At 33.9% G+C, this 4,135-nt stretch overlaps 1 long non-coding RNA gene across 1 annotated transcript; it reads right to left on the bottom strand.

Annotated features, from left to right (window-relative positions):
* Window positions 1-200: 200 nt before the first annotated feature.
* LOC107024585 lies at window positions 201-3,376 on the bottom strand. Its single transcript, XR_001457371.2, has 2 exons — window positions 3,153-3,376; window positions 201-618 (listed from the first exon to the last, which is right to left on the bottom strand). It is a non-coding gene; the product is annotated as an uncharacterized LOC107024585 (long non-coding RNA).
* Window positions 3,377-4,135: the final 759 nt, after the last annotated feature.

Here is a 4,135-nt window from a genome sequence, read left to right as displayed (position 1 = left end):
CTCTAACTTGGTGTGTTCTACAAATGAGCAAGAATGCTCTATTTATAGAAGAATAAACCATGCCTATGTCACTAATGACATATGTAAATATAGCAAAGTCAAGAATGGTTGCAAATCTTACCAATTTGCCAACCACCAAATCTTTTATTTTCAACTCCAATTACTATTCCTTTTTAACAATTGCTTGTACCAATTGAATAGCTAAAGTTGACTAAAAAATGGTATGGATTCAACACATTCTACAAACACACTGAATTCTCAGACCTTCAAATGACATTAACAATAATGTTCAGGAAAAAGCACAACTACCTCTACAGACATTCTACACCATTTTCTGCATACATAATATTTGACATGATGATCTAATTCCAATAGTAAAAGATGACTTTTGGTCTACATCACTTCTTTGCACATGAATTTTGTCTAGTCGGGTTATATTCAACCCCCTGAGCATATACATATTCAAGTAGAAGGCTCAAATATTTTCTCTAATGTGGAAGAAAGTGAACAATAAGATCGACTTAGACTGATGTAATTCATTACTTGTTACGTCCGGATGAAAAGACTGGTTGAAGAGCGTACCCTCCAAAATATTTGGTAGATTCTTCATAGGCTTTCCTGAAAAGAGAAAAAGAATTTCGTAGGATGTGTTATCTTGTTCAAGGTAACCAAAAATTGTAAATGCATAATAACACGCAACCGAAGGTGGAAATATAGTGCTCACAAGAGAGCACTATGAATTTGCACTTATCAGCTTTCTAAAAGTTCATTTCTTTCCTTTTGACATTATTTGAGAGGCTCTACTACAAGAAGTAGTGGGAGAGTAGGGGCCTTATCCAGCAAAAGTCACTCTTATTCAATCCTTTTGGCTAAGGGAACTTTTTCTAATCCGGTGTTCTTAAATTTTTTGTCATATTTTAAGAAATGATGATCATACGGAGGATAGTCATGTCAAATTTCTTGATCTGCATAAAACTCAGCTCGACATTATCTAGAATCTGTTCTTTTACCCACAAGTGTTATTTGCGTCATCCATTTATTTTTGTTGCTTATTATGAAACTTGGTTGCAAGCAAACAATTGTTTTGTGGTATATTATGTTTTATGAGAAAAATAAAAATATCCAATTTAATAAGTTTAGCCGCAAATATCAACAGATTAATGTGTTGGAAGGACTTCTCCGTACAACATAATCCTAATAATTGCGACATCCATCTAGGTATAATATAGAGATTTACCTAACTATATACTTAAGAGACGTAAACTCTCCATATTCTCAATACCGACAAAATCAGAAAGGGAAAAACAAAGGACCTTCAAGTACTTTGTCAATCAAACTTGCAGCAAGTGACTTGCTTAGTGCAGTAAACTCACTTTTGTGTCATGTGGGCTGTAATACTGAAACAACTACAGATTTCATTGTCATAATAAAATTGAAGAGCTTTCAGAAAGGAAGTTAACATATATTCGCACATATTTAGGCTTTGAACTAAGAACTACAGAGAAACATGTTAACACTTTTTAACATGCTAAAATGTAAGAACAAATGAAGGTATATGTCATTGGCAACAAAATATTGGGTATCATACATTCTCCACAACAATTGAGGAAGTTCAGCTCCGCTACTCAACTTAATCATTCACATTTACAATTCAACTTTTGAAAAGATCATTTGACGTAAAATACAGACTCTTTAATCATCCACATATAATATAACTCAAAGTACACATGAACTGAGGCAGATTGATGGCAGAAAATATGTGTTTTTTGTTGAAAGGCTCAATTTCACCAAGTTGAAGATTGAACAAATCCGAACAGCCTCAGTATATAAAGGAAAAATATTGGGAGCACAAATAAAGAGACAGGAAAATATCTTATGCAAGCTATTCGGTGGTAGAAAAATACGTCCCTTTCGTTGAAAGCCCTCAATTTCACCAAGTTAAAGATTGAAAAAATCCAAACAGTCTCAGTATATAAAGGAAAAATATTGGGAGATCAAATAAAGAGGTAGGAAAATATCTTATGCAAACTACTGCTTCAAGTTACTAACATCACCAATATATAATCTCTCAAAGGTCCAAAATGTAAGCTTTCTTTTGAATCACTTGCTATCAAAATTAAACACCAACATGTAGTAAGAAAAGAGCTTTTCTTTTGGCTATCAAGACCTTGCACATAGCACATGATCGATATAGCTTAAATATATGTTTATAGCAAACTGAATCAATCGATTTCTAATATGGCCAAGACCAATTATTACTTCTTTTATGTTACTTAAACAGCGAACCTAAGGAAGTATATGATTCACCCTATGATATTAAACAATTTGACGTAAAATGCAGCATTAGGAGGTATATGGTTCTTATGTTATAAAAAGATATACAACATGCTTTACCTTGAAGAAGTAAGAATATTTTTATGACCTAAAATTCAATCAAAATTTGTTTTTCCAAGTCAGTGTGAGGAAAATTCAATATGCGCCTCACCTGAACTGATGATCCATCGATAGAGTGAGGGGGAAAATAGTAACCAAAATAGCTTGGAGAGCTCCAAAAGGTTCACACTCACCCATATGTAGAAGAAGAAATGGCCGAATCCAATGTCTCAGATAGGAATACCAAATCGACAAATGAAAATAAACAAGTTCAAATGCCTTAAAATGGGATAATTATCAAAATTAATAAAAATCACCAGTTCCCACAAATCACAGTTCAATTGCATAAACAACATAGGCTCTTAGTTGAGGGATGGATATATGTCGAGAAGTTTTGATTTTTGAGATACAACAAAAGATTTATCGGCACAATTAACATCTAGAGAAGTAAAAGGAGAGTAGAGAAAACTCAAACAGAAATATATGATTTTCTGACTAACAATTATAGCAAAAAGGATACTACCACCGAATCTTGATTGAAGCAGTATAAACTAATTGATATCAACTTCAACCATACTATCTGATTGTCAAAGATTTGAACAGCCATATAGAATTAGAGGGAATAAATAAAATATAATAATGTATAACTTGGATACAGAGCAAGCAAATAAACAAATCAATTATTGAAGAGGAGAGATAAAATCAAAAAATTAATGCAATTACTACAAGCAAAATTTACCAGCAAATTCATTATTACATATTATAATAAGAAAATTTACCTTAGTTAGAAAATCGATGGTAATCCTCATAGAAGCAAAAGGTGGGTATCGTTGATTGACTGAGAGATATGATGCCTCACTCCACCATTTACACCGGTGGATGGGAAGTGATAGAGTAGCATTGCCGCATCAGTGGTGCATGACGTACTGGTCGAATGGATACCTATGAGCACAAGATTTTTGAATTTTTGTTATCATAAGAGAAGGATTTAGAAAGAGAAAAGATGGGATACGTGGCGGAAATGGGGTAGATGAATGTGATTAATTGATACGTGTAACGTTGCTTTCAATTGTGAAATGTCCAAAATATCCTCAAATTGAATTGTAAAAACAGAAAACTGACAGGTTGATACCATATTTTTTACTCACATTTCTATTAAGTGGATGTGCATTCCTATAAGCAGCAGGACTTTACCTTAGGACTTAGATTTAGTGACTTCCAGTGGAGTATTAGTTTGCACACCCAACACTAAATCAACAGTCTCTTTTCCGTTGCCGACGACCTGTGCAAGTTATAATAAAGTTGCGCACTGTCTAGCAATTCAACCCAATTCCTTTGACTTGCTATCACATAGTATCTTAGGTATTCTTCAAGAATACAATGGATCCTTTCCATCTATCCCTCTGTTTATGGATGATTTGCGTTCAGAACTTCAAATTAGTGTTTATCATGTTAAAGAGGGCAGTCCAAACTTGGCTATTGAACCTAGCATCATCGCTCACAATATCTGATAAAACACCTAATGTCTTCGAAACATGTTTATAAAACAACTAAACAACTATATCTCTCAGAAGAACATAAGGTAGGGGAAACAATAAAGATGTCATATTTTGAGATTTGTCAACCACAACCATGACTGATGCCTTACCCTCACTTTTTGAGATCGACTAATGAAGTCCATTGAAACAGAAGCCCACGACGCTCCACTATAAAAGGTTGCAGTGACCCCGTCCTTCTTTCGTTCCGTCTTGTCTAGTTTACA

The sequence above is a fragment of the Solanum pennellii genome, chromosome 7 (assembly GCF_001406875.1).
Source record: "Solanum pennellii chromosome 7, SPENNV200".
Lineage (NCBI taxonomy): Eukaryota > Viridiplantae > Streptophyta > Magnoliopsida > Solanales > Solanaceae > Solanum > Solanum pennellii.
This window is presented reverse-complemented; position numbering and strand designations above follow the sequence as displayed.